Source organism: Pecten maximus, chromosome 17 (assembly GCF_902652985.1).
Source record: "Pecten maximus chromosome 17, xPecMax1.1, whole genome shotgun sequence".
NCBI classification, from domain to species: Eukaryota; Metazoa; Mollusca; class Bivalvia; order Pectinida; family Pectinidae; genus Pecten; species Pecten maximus.
This window is the reverse complement of record NC_047031.1, coordinates 7,267,106-7,294,331: the sequence shown is the minus strand read 5'-3', so window position 1 is coordinate 7,294,331 and position 27,226 is coordinate 7,267,106. Positions and strand designations below refer to the sequence as shown.

Here is a 27,226-nt window from a genome sequence, read left to right as displayed (position 1 = left end):
AACAGACATACATTGCTAAACCGAATCAGTGGATAAAACTTCCCTAAATGAGTAATGTGATACTAACATGCAAGCGAGGGACACTTTAAAACAGGGGTCAAAGTGCGTAGTGATGCAGAATTTGTCTGAAACAGTTTATTACGAATTACGATATTAATTCTTCAAGCAACCTTACTACACAGAAAACATAATCCTTGTCAATCGTCTTCTACTTCACAGAAAACATTTTCCTTATGAATATCTTAATCCTAACATAAAACATCATAATTTTAATTAATAGAACCGCCATTCTTGTAATAATCCTTAACTACACAGAAAATATCCTCATTTTAGTCATCCTTAACTACTAAAAGAACATCTTCTTTTATTCATCTTTAACTACTTAGAAAACACATTCCTTTTAATCCTCCTTTACAATACAGAAAACACCCGTCTTCAGTACACAAAAAAACATACAATCTTAACAAACGTCCTTTCCTTCACAAAACAAACTGATTTTATTCCCCCTTTTGATTCACAGAAAATACACTATCATTAAAACTCCATCTACTGCATAAAAAACACCCATTTAAATCCCTCCCATTTACTACTCAGAAAATACTCTCCTTTTAATCATCTTTCACTAAACAGAAAACATCTTCCTCTTTATGAACACAGAAAACTCCCTGCTTGTGATCGCGTTGAATTTTACAATTATTAATGTAAGAAAAGGAAAGAAGCAAAACACTGTTTCTTTTATTTCATGTTACTATTTTGAAACTGGCAACACAGAAAAAAACATAACCAAGTTTGCGATTCACTGCAACATTTCTCCACATTTCATCAAATTTATTATGCGACAGAATGTAAGAGCACATAATTAGAAAGTATTCTATAGTAACAATCCTCAGAATCAATGCCATTTTTTTTTTATATCTTAGAGGAAACGCTTGTTAAATTTCACTTTGAAATAGAGTGAAGGTCATGACTTTTTAAATTGATCTGGAAAGCATACTCATCTAAACAATAAAGAGTATAGCGACAATCCTCAGAATACATTTGTTAAATCAGTGCCATATTTTTGAAATCGTAAGATGAATGTTTCTCAACTTTCATATAAAGCTGATGACGGTTTTTTTTTTCGTGAAGCATACTCATCTAAATAATAAAGGGTTAACTGAACCAGTTACGGTTATTCTGTAGTCGATCAATGCATCATATGTATTCATTTATGGGTTTGTTTTTGTAGTGATCAATAGCTATACGTATTAACTATATAATCTAATTAACCCTATTTGATTTAAACATTAAAATGAAATTCAGTCCTTAAAATGACCATTTGAACAATATATTTTAACCATATATAAATAACACATTCATTATCAAATAACAACACAAATTATATTGAATGTAAGGAATTTGTAAGTAAAAAGAATATATTTTTTTCTTTGACCAATTCTGTTATTTCATGCTGAAATTACAGATGATTAGCAATTTGAAATTATGTATTTGAATAACTTGATGTTTGGAATGTATATACACACATTGTACCAAGAAACATTAACATTTATATTTCACCAAAATATGATAAGTAAGAGAGGCAGAGTTCCTTCAACGTTAGCAATAACGGACAGAATAATGTTTTAAACATTCATTTAATGTTGAAATATAAAAAAGATGATCAAAACATAACAGTTGTTGGAGGGAATGGATTTGACAATAACTTTGCCACTATACCATTATCAGGTAAATGAAAGAGAATAGTACAGAAATTATTATTTGATTTATCACCATATTTCCAAAATCTAACATATGAAGTGTACAATTACCTTGTTTAGTAATACAAAAATCCACGGGTTGAGGGCAAAATGATCCAAACAAAAGAGAAATACAATGATCTGATGCAGATAAGGAAAGTTATTTAATTTGTTACCTAACCATTCTAATACAGAACCAGATTTCTACAGGCAATGCTCATTACTTTTTAGTTCACTTTTCTACGACACAATCCATGTCTATATATTGTCTTAATCCAGGGAACTTGTCTAAAACTCAAACACAATTGCCTTAGTGAATTTACTTTAGTGAATTTAAATGTCTATTTATCGAACATTACTATAAATAACACACTAATAATGGGAATTATTTCGCTCGCAGATGATAATGGCAGAAAGGAAGAAAAGGAAGGAAAAGCTATCTGTCGAGAGAATATAAAAATATATCATGAATGTTTTATCAATTTTTTGAAATAATTACTACTTCACTATATTATGCATAAAAATGTAATTTTGTTTTACTTCCATGTAGGTTTCAAGACGACAACAAATGTGATACAGTTGTTTAACACGGGATTATAACGGAGGTTTAAACCAGTTTAACTCTAACAATGGAAGAACGCTGGGTAAGTGTCTATCGCAACTTTAAACTATTTCGATGTTAACATATATTAATCATTGATTGCTTCAAGAAAGCTGTGTTTTATATGAAGATCATCTATAATTTGCGTACAGATGCTGTGATGTAACTTACTTGAAAATAATTGTATTACTGAAATACCCCCGCGTATGCAAATAATGTAGTGCAACAGTTTTCCTGTTCTTCCTGTGGTTTATCATTCATAACTAACCATACTACACCGTCCTGCTATTCTCCTCTTTTTCCTCATTATATACACCTTTTTTTATCATATCCCTTATCAACGAATACCTTACCGCCCTGTTTATTTTCCATAATAACAAATACCACAGTTATATATACGTGTTCATCTTCTATAACTGCACATTCGCACCCGTCTCTTTATTTCTACATTACTACTAAGTCCTTATAGTTATCATTCAGAGCTACAAAAAGCAAACCCTCGTTGTTATCCTCCATAACTACAAAAAACAAATCCTCGTAGTTATCCTTCATAACTACACAAAACAAACCCTCGTGGTTATCCTCCATAACTACACAAAAGAAACCCTCGTGGTTATCCTACATAACTACACAAAAGAAACCCTCGTGGTTATCCTCCATAACAACACAGAACAAACCATCATGGTTAACCTCCATAACTACATACAATAAACACTCGTGGTTAACCTCCATCACTACATACAATAAAAGCTCGTGGTTAACCTCCTTAACTACACAGAACAAACCCTCGTGGTTATCCTCCATAACTACACAAAACAAACCCTCGTGGTTATCCCCAATAACTACACAAATCAGATGTTCTTTGTCATCCTATATTTAAATCATCTTGATTATCCCTAATCTCTGCTCTATACTTTTTATTATTAATATAGATAGTTAAACAGTAAAACAATTAATTATACGGTGATCTTAATTTTTACTATCACCTCTATTTATTTATGCGATTTTTCACACAATGCTCTTTTAAGGATCAGTTTTATTGACTTATATCAATAAACAATAAAATTATTCAATCAACATTGATCTATGTTTTAAGGGTCTGCTTTTTTAATTGATATACATACATATCACATAATCAAATCTACAGTGGTCTAGGTTTTAAGGATCACTCGTATATATATAAATAGTTAAACAATACATTATTTAAATCAACAGCGATTTAGATTTTTGGGTCACTATTTTATTGATATAAATAGTTAAAAATTAAATAATCAAATAGAAAGTGATCTGGATTCCTGATGTCACTTTTAACTATTTGCATTTATAGCTAAACAATAGAATAATTAAATTGACAGTGATCTAGATTTTAGTGACACATTTTGTTATTTATGTAAATAGTTACACAGTAAATCAAATAAATCGACAGTGATCTAGCTTTTCACTGACAAGTTTTACTATTCATATGAATAATTACACTATAACACAATTAAATCGACAGTGCTCTAACTTTTGACTGACACTTTTTACTATTTGTATAGATAGTTAAACAGTAAAACAATTAATTCTACAGTGATCCTGGTTCTTATTGACACCTATAACTATATTTATAAATAGTTAAACAATAAAATTTTCAAATCTACAGTGATCTAGCCGTTTAGTGACACCTTTTATAATTGATATAAATAACCAAACAATGAAATAATCTACTTTGCTCTAGATTTTAAAGATTATGATTAAGATAAATATTCAAAAAAATAAATTGATGGTGATATAGGATTATAGGTTCACCTTTATTTTGTTTCTATGAATTATTCGTCAATAAAATAATTAAATCAAAAGAAATCTATTTTTACTGTCACCTTTATTCATTTATGTGATTGTTAACACAATGTTTTATTCAAATCTACGGCGATACAATTATTCAATCTACACTGTTTTATGTATTAAGGGTCACCTTCATTAATTGATATTCATACATAACAAATATAATAATAAAATGTACAGCGATCTAGATTTTAGGATCACTCTTTTATCAATATGAAGAGGTAAACATAAAAAAATTAAATCGACAGTGATCTGGATTTCTAGGGTCACATTTATCTATTCATATAAAGCGTTAAACAGTAGAACAATTAAAACGACCGTGATCTAGATTTTTAGTGACACCATTACATATTCATGTAAATGGTTACACAATAAAACAATTAAATGTACATTGACCAACATCTAAGTGATGCCTTTTACTATACTATTGAAACAATAAAACAATTAAATCCTACTTTGATCTTGATTTTTAGTGACACTTTTTACTATATATAGATAATTAAACAATAAAACAATTATTTTATTTCTATGAAAAATTAAACAATATAATAATTCAATAACAAAAATCAAGTTTTAGTGTCACCTTTATTCATATGATTTGTCACAAAACGCTTTAATTAAATCTACAGTGATCGGTTTTTAAAGGTGACTTTTATGGATTTATATCACTAAATAGATAAAATTATTCAATTTACATTGATCTATGTTTTAAGGGGTCACCTTTATTAAATAATATACATAGATATCAAATCAAATAATCAAATCTCCAGCGATCTAGGATTTTAGGGTCACTCTTCTGTATATATAAATAGTAAAAAAAACGGAACAACCAACAAATTGAAAAAATATATTTTTGAAACAGCCCCTGTGTATAAAACGTTGAGCCAAGGATAAAATGTCTGGCAGCCACTGATTGGCCAGTATGTTATGAAGTGAGAAAATAGATATGTAGCCTGATAGGTAACTATGAATAAGACATGTTGATATAAATTTCGTAAGTCCGATTGTTTGTTTTCCCAAAAGTTCACGTAATAATAGTAAACAGGTTAACATTTACGATTTTTGAGAATTTTTACTGCGAAATTCACCTATTTTCAAAATGGCTACCCTGGAGAAAATTTGAGCTGAAGGACCCAACTTTTTTTTTGATTAGGTGTTATATCAGACCCTAAATCAACAGAGATTTAGGTTTAATGGTCAATACCTTATTTATATAAATAGTTAAAGATTGAATAATCAAATCGACAGTTACCGGGATGTCTAGGGTCACATTTAATTATTCATATACATAGTTAAACAGTATATCAATTAAATCGACAGTGATCTAGATTTTAAGTGACACGTTTTATATTTATATAAATAGTTCAACAGTAAAACAATACGACAGTGATCTAGATGTGACACATTTTATTATTTATGTAAATAGTTACACAGTAAAACAATTAAATCTACAGTGATCTTGATTTTTAGTGACGCTTTTAACTATTTTTTATAAACAGTTCAACAATGTAATAACCAAATCTACAGTGATCTAGCATTTCAGTGACACCTTTAATTATTGATATAAATCATTAAACAATAATATAATGAAATCTACAGTGATCTTGATTTTTAGTGACATCTTTAACTAAATTCATCAATAGTTAAACAATAAAATAATTGAATCTACAGTGATCTAACTTTTTAGCGACATATATATTTTTTGATATGAATAATTAGAAAAAAAAATGAAATAAAAAGTTATTTATTGATGTTATTTTTAACACAATGCTTATTATCCACACCTACAGAGACAACACCCTCATATGTATAACTACATGGACCACACTCCTCTATTAATACTCCATAACTACACGGAACATACTCCTCTAATTATCCTTTAAAACTTCACGGACCACACTCTTCTAGAACTACAAGGAAACACTCCTCTTTTTATCCTCTATAATTTCACGTACCACACTCCTCTCTAAATTCATGGACCAACTCCTCTATTTATCTTCTATAGTTTCACGGAGTACACTCATCTTTGACGTCACGGACCACACTCCTATATGTATCCTCTTAAACAGCACAAACTACCCCTCCCCTCTATAACTACATTTAAATTTTCAACAAATAACATTAATATTATATATAACATTATATAAATACAGTAATAAATATAGCCTAAACGTGTGCAATACATGATGACTTATTATTAACGACTTTTCGAAATTCAACTCAATATCCTTTTGTTTTTTCTTCTTCAGTCCTATCTACTTATTGATTTTGCGTTTTAGTCGTGCCTCATTTGGTAATAGTAAGGAAATTCTAGGAAAGTTAGCCAGCCAACATTTGCAGCTGTTAACTGCATTCATGGAACAGCTGATCCCCGGTCGGAATGATTTTCATGGAAAATCATACTAATCATCATATTTTAATATTACAACATGCATATATTGCTAAACCGAATCAGTGGATAAAACTTCCCTAAATGAGTAATGTGATACTTACATACAAGCGAGGGACACTTTAAAACAGGGGTCAAAGTGCGTAGTGATGTAGAATTTGTCTGAACCAGTTTATAACGAATTACAATTAATTCTTCAAGCAACCTTACTACACAGAAAACATAATCCTTGTAAATCGTCTTCTACTTCACAGAAAACATCTTCCTTATGAATATCTTAATCTTAACATAAAACATCATAATTTTAATTAATGGAACCGTCATTCTTTAAATAATCCTTAACTACACAGAAAATATCCTCATTTTAGTCATCCTTAACTACTAAAAGAACATCTCCTTTTATTCATCTTTAACTACTTAGAAAACACATTCCTTTTAATCCTCCTTTACAATACAGAAAACACCCGTCTTCAGTACACAAAAAAACATACAATCTTAATAAACGTCCTTTCCTACACAAAACAAACTGATTTTATTCCTCCTTTTGATTCACAGAAAATATACTATCATTAAAACCCCATTTACTGCATAAAAAACACCCATTTAAATCCCTCCCATTTACTACTCAGAAAATACTCTCCTTTTAATCATCTTTCACTAAACAGAAAACATCTTCCTCTTTATGAACACAGAAAACTCCCTGCTTGCGATCGCGACGAATTTTACAATTATTAATGTAAGAAAAGGAAAGAAGCAAAACACTGTTTCTTTTATTTCATGTTACTATTTTGAAACTGACAACACAGAAAAAACATTACCAACTTTGCGATTCACTGCAACATTTCTCCACATTTCATCAAATTTATTATGCGACAGAATGTAAGAGCACATAATTAGAAAGTATTCTATAGTAACAATCCTCAGAATCAATGCCATTTTTTTTTATATCTTAGAGGAAACGCTTGTTAAATTTCACTTTGAAATAGAGTGAAGGTCATGACTTTTTAAATTGATCTGGAAAGCATACTCATCTAAACAATAAAGAGTATAGCGACAATCCTCAGAATACATTTGTTAAATCAGTGCCATATTTTTGAAATCGTAAGAGGAATGTTTCTCAACTTTCATATAAAGCTGATGACGTTTTTGTTTTTTCGGGAAAGCATACTCATCTAAATAATAAAGGGTTAACTGAACCAGTTACGGTTATTCTGTAGTCGATCAATGCATCATATGTATTCATTTATGGGTTTGTTTTTGTAGTGATCAATAGCCATACGTATTAACTATATAATCTAATTAACCCTATTTGATTTAAACATTAAAATGAAATTCAGTCCTTAAAATGACCATTTGAACAATATATTTTAACCATATATAAATAACACATTCATTATCAAATAACAACACAAATTATATTGAATATAAGGAATTTGTAAGAAAAAAGAATATATTTTTTTCTTGGACCAATTCTGTTATTGTATGCTGAAATTACAGATGATTAGCAATTGAAAGTATGTATTTGAATAACTTGATGTTTGGAATGTATATACACACATTGTACCAAGAAACATTAAAATTTATATTTCACCAAAATATGATAAGTAAGAGAGGCAAAATTCCTTCAACGTTAGCAATAACGGACAGAATAATGTTTTAAACATTCATTTAAAGTTGAAATACAAAAAGATGATCAAAACATAACAGTTGTTGGAGGGAATGGATTTGACAGTAACTTTGCCACTATACCATTATCAGGTAAATGAAAGAGAATAGTACAGAAATTATTATTTGATTTATCACCATATTTCCAAAATCTAAAAAATAAAGTGTACAATTACCTTGTTTAGTAATACAAAAATCCACGGGTTGAGGGCAAAATGATCCAAACAAAAGAGAAATACAATGATCTGACGCAGATAAGGAAAGTTATTTAATTTGTTACCTAACCATTCTAATACAGAACCAGATTTCTACAGGCAATGCTCATTACTTTTTAGTTCACTTTTCTACGACACAATCCATGTCTATATATTGTCTTAATCCAGGGAGCTTGTCTAAAACTCAAACACAATTGCCTTAGTGAATTTACTTTAGTGAATTTAAATGTCTATTTATCGAACATTACTATAAATAACACACTAATAATGGGAATTATTTCGCTCGCAGATGATAATGGCAGAAAGGAAGAAAAGGAAGGAAAAGCTATCTGTCGAGAGAATATAAAAATATATCATGAATGTTTTATCAATTTTTTGAAATAATTACTACTTCACTATATTATGCATAAAAATGTAATTTTGTTTTACTTCCATGTAGGTTTCAAGACGACAACAAATGTGATACAGTTGTTTAACACGGGATTATAACGGAGGTTTAAACCAGTTTAACTCTAACAATGGAAGAACGCTGGGTAAGTGTCTATCGCAACTTTAAACTATTTCGATGTTAACATATATTAATCATTGATTGCTTCAAGAAAGCTGTGTTTTATATGAAGATCATCTATAATTTGCGTACAGATGCTGTGATGTAACTTACTTGAAAATAATTGTATTACTGAAATACCCCCGCGTATGCAAATAATGTAGTGCAACAGTTTTCCTGTTCTTCCTGTGGTTTATCATTCATAACTAACCATACTACACCGTCCTGCTATTCTCCTCTTTTTCCTCCCTTTTTTTATCATTTCCCTTATCAACGAATACCTTGCCGCCCTGTTTATCTTCCATAAATACAAATACCACAGTTATATATACGTATCCATCCTCTATAACTACACATTCGCACCCGTCTCTTTATTTCTACATTACTACTAAGTCCTTATAGTTATCATTCAGAGCTACAAAAAACAAACCCTCGTGGTTATCCTCCATAACTACAAAAAACAAACCATCGTGTTTATCCCCAATATCTACACAAAGCAGATGTTCTTTGTCAACCTATATTTAAATCATCTTGATTATCCCTAATCTCTGCTCTATACTTTTTATTATTAATATAGATAGTTAAACAGTAAAACAATTAATTATACGGTGATCTTAATTTTTACTATAACCTCTATTTATTTATGCGATTTTTCACACAATGCTCTTTTAAGGATCAGTTTTATTGACTTATATCAATAAACAATAAAATTATTCAATCAACATTGATCTATGTTTTAAGGGTCTGCTTTTTTAATTGATATACATACATATCACATAATCAAATCTACAGTGGTCTAGGTTTTAAGGATCACTCGTATATATATAAATAGTTAAACAATACATTATTTAAATCAACAGCGATTTAGATTTTTGGGTCACTATTTTATTGATATAAATAGTTAAAAATTAAATAATCAAATAGAAAGTGATCTGGATTCCTGATGTCACTTTTAACTATTTGCATTTATAGCTAAACAATAGAATAATTAAATTGACAGTGATCTAGATTTTAATGACACATTTTGTTATTTATGTAAATAGTTACACAGTAAATCAAATAAATCGACAGTGATCTAGCTTTTCACTGACAAGTTTTACTATTCATATGAATAATTACACTATAACACAATTAAATCGACAGTGCTCTAACTTTTGACTGACACTTTTTACTATTTGTATAGATAGTTAAACAGTAAAACAATTAATTCTACAGTGATCCTGGTTCTTATTGACACCTATAACTATATTTATAAATAGTTAAACAATAAAATTTTCAAATCTACAGTGATCTAGCCGTTTAGTGACACCTTTTATAATTGATATAAATAACCAAACAATGAAATAATCTACTTTGCTCTAGATTTTAAAGATTATGATTAAGATAAATATTCAAAAAAATAAATTGATGGTGATATAGGATTATAGGTTCACCTTTATTTTGTTTCTATGAATTATTCATCAATATAATAATTAAATCAAAAGAAATAAATGTTTAATGTCACTTTTATTTATTTATGTGATTTTTAACACAATGTTTTATTCAAATCTACGGTGATCGTTCTTTTTAGGGTAACTTTTACTTTGTTAAATAAATAAACAATACAATTATTCAATCTACACTGTTTTATGTATTAACGGTCACTTTCATTAATTGATATACATACGTAACAAATATTATAATAAAATCTACAACGAACTAAATTTTAGGATCACCTTTTATTAATATAAAGAGGTAAACATAAAATAATTAAATCGACACTGATCTGGATTGCTAGGGTCACATTTATCTATTCATATAAAGAGTTAAACAGTAGAACAATTAAATTGACCGTGATCTAGATTTTTAGTGACACCATTACATATTCATGTAAGTGGTTACACAGTAAAACAATTAAATGTACATTGACCAACATCTAAGTGACACCTTTTACTATATTATTGACATCAATATTTAAACAATAAAACAATTAAATCCTACTGTGATCTTGATTTTTAGTGACACTTTTTACTATATATAGATAATTTAACAATAAAACAATTAATTCTACAGTGATCCTGAATATTAGTGACACATGTAATGATATTTATAAATAGTTAAACAATAAAATAATCAAATCTTCAGTGACCTAGCCTTTAAGTGACACCTTTAAATATTGATGTAAATAATTAAACAATAAGATAATCATATTGATCTAGATTTTAAAGCTTATGATTGATATAAATAGTTTCAAAAATAAATCTTTAGTGATATAGGATTATAGGTTCACATTTATTTTGTTTCTATGAATAATTAAACAATATAATAATTCAATAACAAAAATCAAGTTTTAGTGTCACCTTTATTTATATGATTTGTCACAAAACGCTTTAATTAAATCTACAGTGATCGGTTTGTAAAGGTTACTTTTATGGATTTATATCACTAAATAGATAAAATTATTCAATATACATTGATCTATGTTTTAAGGGTCACCTTTATTACAGAATATACATACATATCAAATAAAATAATCATATCCAAAGCGATCTAGGATTTTAGGGTCACTCTTCTGTATATATAAATAGTTAAACAAAAGAATATTTAAATCAACAGCGATTTAGGTTTTAATGGTCAATACCTTGTTTATATCAATAGTTAAAGATTAAATAATCAAATCGACATGTCTAGGGTCACATTTAATTATTCATATACATAATTAAACAGTATATCAATTAAATCGACACTGATCTACATTTTAAGTGACACGTTATATTATTTACATAAATAGTTAATTAGTAAAACAATACGACAGTGATCTAGATATTAAGTGACACATTTAATTATCTATATGAATAGTTAAACAGTAAAACAATTAAATCGACAGTGATCTAGATTTCAAGTGAGACATTTTATTATTTATGTAAATAGTTACACAGTAAGACAATTAAATCTACAGTGATCTTGATTTTTAGTGACACTTTTAACTATTTTTTATAAATAGTTAAACAATGTAACAACCAAATATACAGTGATCAAGGTTTCAGTGACACCTTTGATTATTGATATAAATACGTAAACAATAATATAATAAAATCTATAGTGATCTTGATTTTTGGTGACATCTATAACTATATTCATAAATAGTTAAACAATAAAATAATTGAATCTACAATGATCTAACTTTTTAGCGACATCTTTATTTTTTTATATGAATAATGAGAAAAAATATGAAATCAAAAATTATTTATTGATGTTATTTTTATCGCAATGTTTATTATCCACACCTACACAGACAACACCCTCATATATATAGCTACATCGACCACACTCCTCTATTTATACTCTATATCTACACGGACCATACTCGTCTAATTATCCTCTAAAACTGCATGGACCACACTCCTCTATAACTTCACGGACCACACTCATCTAGAACTACAAGGAAACACTCCTCTTTTTATCCTCTATAGTTGCATGTACCACACTCCTCTCTAAATTCATGAACCAACTCCTCTATTTATCTTCTATAGTTTCACGGAGTACCCTCCTCTATAACGTCACGGACCACACTCCTATATTTATCCTCTTCAACAGCACAAACTACCCCTCCCCTCTATAACTTCATGGGCACAACTCCTTTATTTATCCTCTATAACTATTTCTTTACGCACCACATTCCTTTAAAACTTCACGCAACACACACCTCTATTTATCCACTTTAACTTTACGGTCCACATACATATCTTTATCGTCTATAACTACACGAAACACACTGGTTCCTTTATCCTACACACCTACACAAACCAAACGATACCTGTTATCCTCAATTGCTATGTAAATTAAACCTTCCTGGTTATCATCCATGACTACACAAATAATATCCTACTGGTTATTATCTATGACAACACAAATCATATCCTACTGGTTATTTTCCATGACGACACATATCATATCCTACTGGTTATTATCCATGACAACACAAATCATATCCTACTGGTTATTATCCATGACTACACAAATCATATCCTACTGGTTATTATCCATGACAACACAAATCATATCCTACTAGTTATTATCAATGACAACACAAATCATATCCTACTGGTTATTATCCATGACAACACAAATCATATCCTACTGGTTATTATCCATGAGAACAAAAACTACATCTTCATTATCCACCAATTTATTTTATTGCTGATACCCAGTACACACACCATGTGACTACGCTGAGTAATCCTTAATAAACGAACATTTTAGATTTTGACAGAAGTAATCACAATATTGCAAATCTTGAAAAACTTCGTTTTGCTAAAATAGCACAAAATTTCTGGGGAATTTAACATATCTCTACATAAACTGAAACTGCCACGAAATCACATAGTCAGGTTATTAACCAAATAACAATTAGCAGATAATTAAAATATAAGGAATCAAGAACATTTAAATTTTTAACATATAACATTGTTGGAATATTGTAAATACTTGCCTATATATGAAGATACATACAATTTGTGAGGGGGGGGAGGGGGGGAGGGGGGGGGGGGGCTACTTTTTACCCCCGATGTTATGTTAATCTATTTGATTTAATCACATTATATGTAATATAAATACAGTAAATATAGCCTAAACGTGTGCAATACATGTTGACTTATTATTAAAGACTTTTCGAAATTCAACTCAATATCCCTTTTGTTTTTCTTCTTCAGTCCTATCTACTTATTGATTTTGCGTTTAGTCGTGCCTAATTTGGTAAAAGTAAGGAAATTCTAGGAAAGTTAGCCAGCCAACATTTGGAGCTGTTATCTGCATTCATTGAACAGCTGATGCCCGGTCGGAATCATTTTCATGGAAAATCATACTAATCATCATATTTTAATATTACAACGGACATATATGGCTAAACCGAAACAGTGGATAAAACTTCCCTAAATGAGTAATGTGATACTTACATTCGAGCGAGGGACACTTTAAAACAGGGGTCAAAGTGCGTAGTGATGCAGAATTTGTCTGAAACAGTTTATTACGAATTACAATTAAATCTTCAAGCAACCTTACTACACAGAAAACATAATCCTTGTAAATCGTCTTCTACTTCACAGAAAACATCTTCCTTATGAATATCTTAGTCTTAACATAAAACATCATAATTTTAATTAATAGAACCGCCATTCTTTAAATAATCCTTAACTACACAGAAAATATCCTCATTTTAGTTATCCTTAACTACTAATAAGAACATCTTCTTTTATTCATCTTTAACTACTTAGAAAACACATTCCTTTAAATCCTCCTTTACAATACAGAAAACACACGTCTTTAGTACACAAAAATCATACAATCTTAATAAACGTCCTTTCCTGCACAAAACAAACTGATTTTATTTTGATTCCCTGGAAATACACTATCATTAAAACTCCATTTACGGCATAAAAAACACCCATTTAAATCCCTCCCATTTACTACTCAGAAAATACTCTCCTTTTAATCATCTTTCACTAAACAGAAAACATCTTCCTCTTTATGAACACAGAGAACTCCCTCCTTGTGATCACGTTGAATTTTACAATTATTAATGTAAGAAAAGGAAAGAAGCAAAACACTGTTTCTTTTATTTCATGTTACTATTTTGAAACTGACAACACAGAAAAAAACATAACCAAGTTTGCGATTTACTGCAACATTTCTCCACATTTCATCATATTTATTATGCGACAGAATGTAAGAGTACAGAATTAGAAAATATTCTATAGTAACAATACTCAGAATCAATCATTTTTTTTTATATCTTAGGGGAAACGCTTGTCCAATTTCACTTTGAAATAGAGTGAAGGTCGTGACTTTTTAAATTGATCTGGAAAGCATACTCATCTAAACAATAAAGAGTATAGCGACAATCCTCAGAATCCATTCGTTAAATCAGTGCCATATTTTTGAAATCGTAAGAGGAATGTTTCTCAACTTTCATATAAAGCTGATGACGGTTTATTTTTTTTTCGGGAAAACATACTCATCTAAACAGTAAAGGGTTAAATGAACCAGTTACGGTTATTCTGTAGTCGATCAATGCATCATATGTATTCATTTATGGGTTTGTTTTTGTAGTGATCAATAGCCATACGTATTAACTATATAATCTAATTAACCCTATTTGATTAAAACATTAAAATGAAATTCAGCCCTTAAAATGACCATTTGAACAATATATATTAACCATATATACATAACACATTCATTATCAAATAACAGCACAAATTATATTGAATGTAAGGAATTTGTAAAAAGAATATATATATTTTTTTTTACCAATTTTTTTTTATTTTATGCTGAAATTACAGATGATTAGCAATTGAAATTATGTATTGGAATAACTTGACGTTTGGAATGTATATACACATATTGTACCAAGAAACATTAACATATATATTTCACCAAAATATGATAAGAAAGAGAGGCAGAATTCCTTCAACGTTAGCAATATCGGACAGAATAATGTTTTTAACATCTATTTAATGTTGAAATACAAAAACATGATTAAAACTTAAAAGTTGTCAGAGGGAATGGATTTGACAGTAACTTTGCCACTTTACCATTGCTAGGTAATGAAATAGAATAGTACAGAAATTATTATTTGATTTATCACCATATTTCCAAAATCGAAAATATAAAGTGTAAAATTAACTTGTTTAGTAATAACAATAAATCCACGGGTTGAGGGCAAAATAATCCAAACAAAAGAGAAATACAATTTTCTGACGCAAAAAAAGACAGTTATTTAATTTGTTAGGTACTAACCATTCTAATATAGAACCAGATTTCTGGTACATTTATGGTACAGCGATATCCTCTTGTTATCCTTCATTAATACAGAGACAACACCCCCGTTCATCTGTCTATTTCAATTGTCTCGTATACTGCATTTTTAAAAACTTCAGTGAATTTAAACGTCTGCTTATGATGCATTACTATAAATAACACACTAGTGATGAACATCATTTCGCTTGCAGAATATAAAAACATCTCATGATTATTTTATTCAATGTTTGAAGTGATTACTACTAAACTATATTTTGAATAACAATGTCTACTTTTTACTTCTATGCAGGTTTCAAGACGCCAACAAATGTGATACAGTTGTTAAACACGGGATTATAATGGAGTTTTAAACTAGAATATCTTAACTCTGACTATGGAAGAACCCCGGGTAAGTGTTTATTGCAACTTTAAAATATTTCGATGTTTTCATGTATTGATCATCGATTGTTTCAAGAAAGCTGTGTTTTACATGAAGATCATATACGATTTACATATAAATGCTGTGATAAAACTTATATGACATAATTGCATTACTGAAACACTCCCTGGAGTAATGCAATGAGTTCATATACATCATTTTACCTTCAGTGATAAGAAATACCCGCGTTTACAAATAATGTAATGCAGCAGCTGTTCTGTTCTTCCTATTGTTTATCATCCATAACTAAACATACTACACCGTCCTGCTATCCTCCTCTTTTTCCTCATTATATACACCTTTTTTTATCATATCCCTTATCAACGAATACCTTACCGCCCTGTTTATTTTCCATAATAACAAATACCACAGTTATATATACGTGTTCATCCTCTATAACTGCACATTCGCACCCGTCTCTTTATTTCTACATTACTACTAAGTCCTTATAGTTATCATTCAGAGCTACAAAAAGCAAACCCTCGTTGTTATCCTCCATAACTACAAAAAACAAACCCTCGTAGTTATCCTTCATAACTACACAAAACAAACCCTCGTGGTTATCCTCCATAACTACACAAAAGAAACCCTCGTGGTTATCCTACATAACTACACAAAAGAAACCCTCGTGGTTATCCTCCATAACAACACAGAACAAACCATCATGGTTAACCTCCATAACTACATACAATAAACACTCGTGGTTAACCTCCATCACTACATACAATAAAAGCTCGTGGTTAACCTCCTTAACTACACAGAACAAACCCTCGTGGTTATCCTCCATAACTACACAAAACAAACCCTCGTGGTTATCCCCAATAACTACACAAATCAGATGTTCTTTGTCATCCTATATTTAAATCATCTTGATTATCCCTAATCTCTGCTCGATAGTTTTCATTATTAATATAGATAGTTAAACAGTAAAACAATTAATTATACGGTGATCTTAATTTTTACTGTCACCTTTATTTATTTATTCGATTTTCCACACAATGCTCTTTTAAGGGTCATTTTTATTGACTTATATCAATAAACAATAAAATTATTCAATCAACATTGATCTATGTTTTAAGGTCTGCTTTTTAAATTGATATACATACATATCACATAATCGAATCTACAGTGGTCTAGGTTTTAAGGATAACTCTTATATATATATAAATAGTTAAACAATACATTATTTAAATCAACAGCGATTTAGATTTTTGGGTCACTATTTTATTGATATAAATAGTTAAAAAATAAATAATCAAATAAACAGTGATCTTGATTACTGGTGTTACTTTTAACTATTTGTATTTATAGCTAAACAATAAAATAATTAAATTGACAGTGATCTATATTTTAGTGACACATTTAATTTAACATGTCAATAGTTACACAGTAAATCAATTAAATCAATTAAATCGACAGTGATCTAGCCTTTCACTGACAAGTTTTACTATTTATATAAATAATTACACTATAACACAATTAAATCGACAGTGTTCTAACTTTTGACTGACAATTTTTACTATTTGTATTGATAGTTAAACAGTAAAACAATTAATTCTACAGTGATCCTGGTTCTTATTGACACCTATAACTATATTTATAAATAGTTAACAATAAAAAAATTCAAATCTACAGTGATCTAGCCGTTTAGTGACACCTTTTATAATTGATATAAATAATCAAGCAATGAAATCATCTACTTTGCTTTAGATTTTAAAGGTTATGATTTAAATAAATATTAAAAATAGGATATGGTGATATAGGATTATAGGTTCACCTTTATTTTGTTTCTATGAATTATTCGTCAATAAAATAATTAAATCAAAAGAAATATATTTTTACTGTCACCTTTATTCATTTATGTGATTGTTAACACAATGTTTTATTCAAATCTACGGCGATACAATTATTCAATCTACACTGTTTTATGTATTCAGGGTCACCTTCATTAATTGATATTCATACATAACAAATATAATAATAAAATGTACAGCGATCTAGATTTTAGGATCACTCTTTTATCAATATGAAGAGGTAAACATAAAAAAATTAAATCGACAGTGATCTGGATTTCTAGGGTCACATTTATCTATTCATATAAAGCGTTAAACAGTAGAACAATTAAAACGACCGTGATCTAGATTTTTAGTGACACCATTACATATTCATGTAAATGGTTACACAATAAAACAATTAAATGTACATTGACCAACATCTAAGTGATGCCTTTTACTATACTATTGAAACAATAAAACAATTAAATCCTACTTTGATCTTGATTTTTAGTGACACTTTTTACTATATATAGATAATTAAACAATAAAACAATTATTTTATTTCTATGAAAAATTAAACAATATAATAATTCAATAACAAAAATCAAGTTTTAGTGTCACCTTTATTCATATGATTTGTCACAAAACGCTTTAATTAAATCTACAGTGATCGGTTTTTAAAGGTGACTTTTATGGATTTATATCACTAAATAGATAAAATTATTCAATTTACATTGATCTATGTTTTAAGGGGTCACCTTTATTAAATAATATACATAGATATCAAATCAAATAATCAAATCTCCAGCGATCTAGGATTTTAGGGTCACTCTTCTGTATATATAAATAGTAAAAAAAACGGAACAACCAACAAATTGAAAAAATATATTTTTGAAACAGCCCCTGTGCATAAAACGTTGAGCCAAGGATAAAATGTCTGGCAGCCACTGATTGGCCAGTATGTTATGAAGTGAGAAAATAGATATGTAGCCTGATAGGTAACTATGAATAAGACATGTTGATATAAATTTCGTAAGTCCGATTGTTTGTTTTCCCAAAAGTTCACGTAATAATAGTAAACAGGTTAACATTTACGATTTTTGAGAATTTTTACTGCGAAATTCACCTATTTTCAAAATGGCTACCCTGGAGAAAATTTGAGCTGAAGGACCCAACTTTTTTTTTGATTAGGTGTTATATCAGACCCTAAATCAACAGAGATTTAGGTTTAATGGTCAATACCTTATTTATATAAATAGTTAAAGATTGAATAATCAAATCGACAGTTACCGGGATGTCTAGGGTCACATTTAATTATTCATATACATAGTTAAACAGTATATCAATTAAATCGACAGTGATCTAGATTTTAAGTGACACGTTTTATATTTATATAAATAGTTCAACAGTAAAACAATACGACAGTGATCTAGATGTGACACATTTTATTATTTATGTAAATAGTTACACAGTAAAACAATTAAATCTACAGTGATCTTGATTTTTAGTGACGCTTTTAACTATTTTTTATAAACAGTTCAACAATGTAATAACCAAATCTACAGTGATCTAGCATTTCAGTGACACCTTTAATTATTGATATAAATCATTAAACAATAATATAATGAAATCTACAGTGATCTTGATTTTTAGTGACATCTTTAACTAAATTCATAAATAGTTAAACAATAAAATAATTGAATCTACAGTGATCTAACTTTTTAGCGACATATATATTGTTTGATATGAATAATTAGAAAAAAAATGAAATAAAAAGTTATTTATTGATGTTATTTTTAACACAATGCTTATTATCCACACCTACAGAGACAACACCCTCATATGTATAACTACATGGACCACACTCCTCTATTAATACTCCATAACTACACGGAACATACTCCTCTAATTATCCTTTAAAACTTCACGGACCACACTCTTCTAGAACTACAAGGAAACACTCCTCTTTTTATCCTCTATAATTTCACGTACCACACTCCTCTCTAAATTCATGGACCAACTCCTCTATTTATCTTCTATAGTTTCACGGAGTACACTCATCTTTGACGTCACGGACCACACTCCTATATGTATCCTCTTAAACAGCACAAACTACCCCTCCCCTCTATAACTACATTTAAATTTTCAACAAATAACATTAATATTATATATAACATTATATAAATACAGTAATAAATATAGCCTAAACGTGTGCAATACATGATGACTTATTATTAACGACTTTTCGAAATTCAACTCAATATCCTTTTGTTTTTTCTTCTTCAGTCCTATCTACTTATTGATTTTGCGTTTTAGTCGTGCCTCATTTGGTAATAGTAAGGAAATTCTAGGAAAGTTAACCAGCCAACATTTGCAGCTGTTAACTGCATTCATGGAACAGCTGATCCCCGGTCGGAATGATTTTCATGGAAAATCATACTAATCATCATATTTTAATATTACAACATGCATATATTGCTAAACCGAATCAGTGGATAAAACTTCCCTAAATGAGTAATGTGATACTTACATACAAGCGAGGGACACTTTAAAACAGGGGTCAAAGTGCGTAGTGATGTAGAATTTGTCTGAACCAGTTTATAACGAATTACAATTAATTCTTCAAGCAACCTTACTACACAGAAAACATAATCCTTGTAAATCGTCTTCTACTTCACAGAAAACATCTTCCTTATGAATATCTTAATCTTAACATAAAACATCATAATTTTAATTAATGGAACCGTCATTCTTTAAATAATCCTTAACTACACAGAAAATATCCTCATTTTAGTCATCCTTAACTACTAAAAGAACATCTCCTTTTATTCATCTTTAACTACTTAGAAAACACATTCCTTTTAATCCTCCTTTACAATACAGAAAACACCCGTCTTCAGTACACAAAAAAACATACAATCTTAATAAACGTCCTTTCCTACACAAAACAAACTGATTTTATTCCTCCTTTTGATACACAGAAAATATACTATCATTAAAACCCCATTTACTGCATAAAAAACACCCATTTAAATCCCTCCCATTTACTACTCAGAAAATACTCTCCTTTTAATCATCTTTCACTAAACAGAAAACATCTTCCTCTTTATGAACACAGAAAACTCCCTGCTTGCGATCGCGTTGAATTTTACAATTATTAATGTAAGAAAAGGAAAGAAGCAAAACACTGTTTCTTTTATTTCATGTTACTATTTTGAAACTGACAACACAGAAAAAACATTACCAACTTTGCGATTCACTGCAACATTTCTCCACATTTCATCAAATTTATTATGCGACAGAATGTAAGAGCACATAATTAGAAAGTATTCTATAGTAACAATCCTCAGAATCAATGCCATTTTTTTTTTATATCTTAGAGGAAACGCTTGTTAAATTTCACTTTGAAATAGAGTGAAGGTCATGACTTTTTAAATTGATCTGGAAAGCATACTCATCTAAACAATAAAGAGTATAGCGACAATCCTCAGAATACATTTGTTAAATCAGTGCCATATTTTTGAAATCGTAAGAGGAATGTTTCTCAACTTTCATATAAAGCTGATGACGTTTTTGTTTTTTCGGGAAAGCATACTCATCTAAATAATAAAGGGTTAACTGAACCAGTTACGGTTATTCTGTAGTCGATCAATGCATCATATGTATTCATTTATGGGTTTGTTTTTGTAGTGATCAATAGCCATACGTATTAACTATATAATCTAATTAACCCTATTTGATTTAAACATTAAAATGAAATTCAGTCCTTAAAATGACCATTTGAACAATATATTTTAACCATATATAAATAACAAATTCATTATCAAATAACAACACAAATTATATTGAATATAAGGAATTTGTAAGAAAAAAGAATATATTTTTTTCTTGGACCAATTCTGTTATTGTATGCTGAAATTACAGATGATTAGCAATTGAAAGTATGTATTTGAATAACTTGATGTTTGGAATGTATATACACACATTGTACCAAGAAACATTAAAATTTATATTTCACCAAAATATGATAAGTAAGAGAGGCAAAATTCCTTCAACGTTAGCAATAACGGACAGAATAATGTTTTAAACATTCATTTAAAGTTGAAATACAAAAAGATGATCAAAACATAACAGTTGTTGGAGGGAATGGATTTGACAGTAACTTTGCCACTATACCATTATCAGGTAAATGAAAGAGAATAGTACAGAAATTATTATTTGATTTATCACCATATTTCCAAAATCTAAAAAATAAAGTGTACAATTACCTTGTTTAGTAATACAAAAATCCACGGGTTGAGGGCAAAATGATCCAAACAAAAGAGAAATACAATGATCTGACGCAGATAAGGAAAGTTATTTAATTTGTTACCTAACCATTCTAATACAGAACCAGATTTCTACAGGCAATGCTCATTACTTTTTAGTTCACTTTTCTACGACACAATCCATGTCTATATATTGTCTTAATCCAGGGAACTTGTCTAAAACTCAAACACAATTGCCTTAGTGAATTTACTTTAGTGAATTTAAATGTCTATTTATCGAACATTACTATAAATAACACACTAATAATGGGAATTATTTCGCTCGCAGATGATAATGGCAGAAAGGAAGAAAAGGAAGGAAAAGCTATCTGTCGAGAGAATATAAAAATATATCATGTTTTATCAATTTTTTTAAATAATTACTACTTCACTATATTATGCATAAAAATGTAATTTTGTTTTACTTCTATGTAGGTTTCAAGACGACAACAAATGTGATACAGTTGTTAAACACGGGATTATAACGGAGGTTTAAACCAGAATAACTCTAACAATGGAAGAACGCTGGGTAAGTGTCTATCGCAAGTTTAAACTATTTCGATGTTAACATATATTAATCATTGATTGCTTCAAGAAAGCTGTGTTTTATATGAAGATCATCTATAATTTGCGTACAGATGCTGTGATGTAACTTACATGAAAATAATTGTATTACTGAAATACTCCCGCGTATGCAAATAATGTAGTGCAACAGTTTTCCTGTTCTTCCTGTGGTTTATCATTCATAACTAACCATACTACACCGTCCTGCTATCCTCCTCCTTTTCCTCCTTTTTTATCATTTCCCTTATCAACGAATACCTTGCCGCCCTGTTTATCTTCCATAAATACAAATACCACAGTTATATATACGTGTCCATCCTCTAAAACTGCACATTCGCACCCGTCTCTTTATTTCTACATTACTACTAAGTCCTTATAGTTATCATTCAGAGCTACAAAAAACAAACCCTCGTGGTTATCCTCCATAACTACAAAAAACAAACCATCGTGTTTATCCCCGATAACTACACAAAGCAGATGTTCTTTGTCATCCTATATTTAAATCATCTTGATTATCCCTAATCTCTGCTCTATACTTTTTATTATTAAGATAGATAGTTTAACAGTAAAACAATTAATTATACGGTGATCTTAATTTTTACTATCACCTCTATTTATTAATGCGATTTTCCACACAATGCTCTTTTAAGGATCACTTTTGTTGACTTATATCAATAAACAATAAAATTATTCAATCTACATTGATCTATGTTTTAAGGGTCTGTTTTTTTAATTGATATACATACATATCACATAATCAAATCTACAGTGCTCTAGGTGTTAAGGATCACTCGTATATATATATATAAATAGTTAAACAATACATTATTTAAATCAACAGCGATTTAGATTTTTGGGTCAATATTTTATTGATATAAATAGTTAAAAATTAAATAATCAAATAGACAGTGATCTGGATTCCTGGTGTCACTTTTAACTATTTGTATTTATAGCTAAACAATAGAATAATTAAATCGACAGTTATCTAGATTTTTAGTGACACATTTAATTATTTATGTAAATAGTTACACAGTAAATCAATTAAATCGACAGTGATCTAGCCTTTCACTGACAAGTTTTACTATTTATATAAATAATTACACTATAACACAATTAAATCGACAGTGTTTTAACGTTTGACTGACACTTTTTACTATTTGTATAGATAGTTAAACAGTAAAACAATTAATTCTACAGTGATCCTGGTTTTTATTGACACCTATAACTATGTTTATAAATAGTTAAACAATACAATAATCTACTTTGCTTTAGATTTTAAAGGTTATGATTTAAATAAATATTTAAAAACAAATATGGTGATATATGATTATAGGTTCACCTTTATTTTGTTTCTATGAATTATTCATCAATATCATAATTAAATCAAAAGAAATAGATTTTTACTGTCACCTTTATTGATGTGATTTTTAACACAATGTTTTATTCAAATCTACGGTGATCGTTCTTTTTAGAGTAATTTTAATTTTATTATATAAATAAACAATACAATTATTCAATCTACACTGTTTTATGTATTAAGGGTCACCTTCATTAATTGATATACATACATAACAAATATAATAATAAAATCTACAGCGAACTAGATTTTAGGATCACTCTTTTATCAATATAAATAGGTAAACATACATAATTAAATCGACAGTGATCTGGATTTCTAGGGTTACATTTATCTGTTCATACAAAGAGTTAAACATTAGAACAATTAAAACGACCGTGATCTAGATTTTTAGTGACACCATTACCTATTCATGTAAATGGTTACACAGTAAAACAATTAAATGTACATTGACCAACATCTAAGTTACACCTTTTACTATACTATTGATATAAATATTTAAACAATAAAATAATTAAATCCTACTGTGATCTTGATTTTTAGTGACACTTTTTACTATTTATGTAGATAATTAAACAATAAAACAATTAAATCCTACTGTGATCTTGATTTTTAGTGACACGTTTTACTATTTATATAGATAATTAAACAATAAAACAATAAATTCTACAGTGATCTTGACTTTTAGTGACACATTTAATGATATTTATAAATAGTTAAACAATAAAATAATCAAATCTTCAGTGACCTAGCCTTTAAGTGACACCTTTAGTTATTGATATAAATAATTAAACAATAAGATAATCATATAGATCTAGATTTTAAAGCTTATGATTGATATAAATAGTTTCAAAAATAAATCTTTAGTGATATAGGATTATAGGTTCACCTTTATTTTGTTTCTATGAATAATTAAACAATATATTAATTCAATAAAAAAAGTCAAGTTTTATTGTCACCTTTATTTATATGATGTCACACAATGCTTTAATTAAATCTACAGTGATCGGTATTTAAAGGTCACTTTTATGGATTTATATCACTAAATTGATAGAATTATTCAATATACATTGATCTATGTTTTAAGGGTCACCTTTATTAAATAATATACATACATATCAGATAAAATAATCAAATCTCCAGCGATCTAGGATTTTAGGGTCACTCTTCTGTATATATAAAAAGTTAAACAAAAGAATATTTAAATCAACAGCGATTTAGGTTTTAATGGTCAATACCTTATTTATATCAATAGTTAAAGATTAAATAATCAAATCGACAGTTACCGGGATGTCTAGGGTCACATTTAATTATTCATATACATAATTAAACAGTATATCAATTAAATCGACAGTGATCTAGATTTTAAGTGACACGTTTTATTATTTATATAAATAGTTAAACAGTAAAACAATACGACAGTGATCTAGATATTAAGTGACACATTTAATTATCTATATAAATAGTTAAACAGTAAAACAATTAAATCGACAGTGATCTAGATTTCAAGTGACACATTTATGTAAATAGTTACACAGTAAGACAATTAAATCTACAGTGATCTTGATTTTTAGTGACACTTTTAACTATTTTTTATAAATAGTTTAACAATGTAATAACCAAATCTACAGTGATCTAGCATTTCAGTGACACCTTTGATTATTGATATAAATACTTAAACAATAATATAATGAAATCTAAAGTGATCTTGATTTTTGATGACATCATTAACTATATTCATAAATAGTTCAACAATAAAATAATTGCATCTACAGTGATCAAAATTTTTAGCGACATCTTTTTTTATATGAATAATTAGAACAAAATGAAATCAAAAGTTATTTATTGATGTTATTTTTAACACAATGTTTATTATCCACACCTACACAGACAACACCCTCATATATATAACTACATGGACCACACTCCTCTATTTATACTCTATATCTACACGGACCATACTCGTCTAATTATCCTCTAAAACTGCAGGTACACTCATCTATGACTTCACGGACAACACTCCTCTCCTCTCTAAATTCATGGACCAACTCCTCTATTTATCTTCTACAGTTTCACGGAGCACACTCCTCTATAACGTCACGGACCACACTCCTATATTTATCCTCTTCAACAGCACAAACTACCCCTTCCCTCTATAACTACATGGGCAAAACTCCTTTATTTATCCTTTATAACTATTTCTTTACGCACCACATTCCTTTAAAACTTCTCGCAACACATACCTCTATTTATCCACTTTAACTTTACGGTCCACATACCTATCTTTATCGTCTATAACTACACGAAACACACCGGTTCCTTTATCCTACACACCTACACAAACCAAACGATACCTGTTATCCTCAATTGCTACGTAAATTAAACCTTCCTGGTTATCCTCCATGACTACACAAATCATATCCCACTGGTTATTATCCATGACAACAAAAACTACATCTTCATTATCCTCCAATTTATGTTATTGCTGATACCCAGTACACACACCATGTGACTACGCAGAGTAATCCCTAATAAACGAACATTTGAGATTTTGACAGAAGTAATCATAATATTGCAAATCTTGAAAAACTTCGTTTTGCTAAAATAGGACTAAGTTTTGGGGGAATTTAACATATCTCTACATAAACTAAAACTGCCACGAAAGCACATAGTCAGGATATTAACCAAATAACAATTAGAAGAGAATTAAAATATAAGGAATAAAGAACCTTAAAATTTTAGAATTGGAATATTGTAAATACTTGCCAATATATGAAGATACATACAATTTGTGTGTGTGTGTGTGTGTGTGTGTGTGTGTGTGTGTGTGTGTGGGGGGGGGGGGGGGGGGGGGGGGGGGGGGGGGGGGGGGGGGGGTTACTTTTTACCCCCGATTCTAATATTAATTTATTTGATTTAATCACATTATATGTTATATAAATACGGTAAATATAGCCTAAACTTGTGTAATACATGATGACTTTTTATTAACGACTTTTCGAAATTCAACTCAATATCCCTTTTGTTTTT

The 27,226-nt window shown here is 29.1% G+C and overlaps 2 protein-coding genes across 5 annotated transcripts in view; one reads left to right on the top strand and one right to left on the bottom strand.

The window, feature by feature from the left end:
* Window positions 1-27,226, bottom strand: part of LOC117315868 — a 548,716-nt gene that overhangs the window by 110,589 nt on the left and 410,901 nt on the right. The window lies entirely within an intron of this gene.
* Window positions 8,864-27,226, top strand: part of LOC117314991 (ankyrin repeat, SAM and basic leucine zipper domain-containing protein 1-like) — a 43,571-nt gene continuing 25,208 nt past the window's right edge. For 2 of the 4 annotated variants that reach the window (XR_004529656.1, XM_033869113.1), the window contains exons 1-3: window positions 8,864-8,963; window positions 16,065-16,163; window positions 22,711-22,804. The gene's annotated coding sequence lies outside the window, so the exon portion shown is untranslated. The remainder of the gene's footprint in view (window positions 8,964-16,064; window positions 16,164-22,710; window positions 22,805-27,226) is intronic. The other 2 variants (XM_033869114.1, XM_033869115.1) reach the window with 2 other exon arrangements.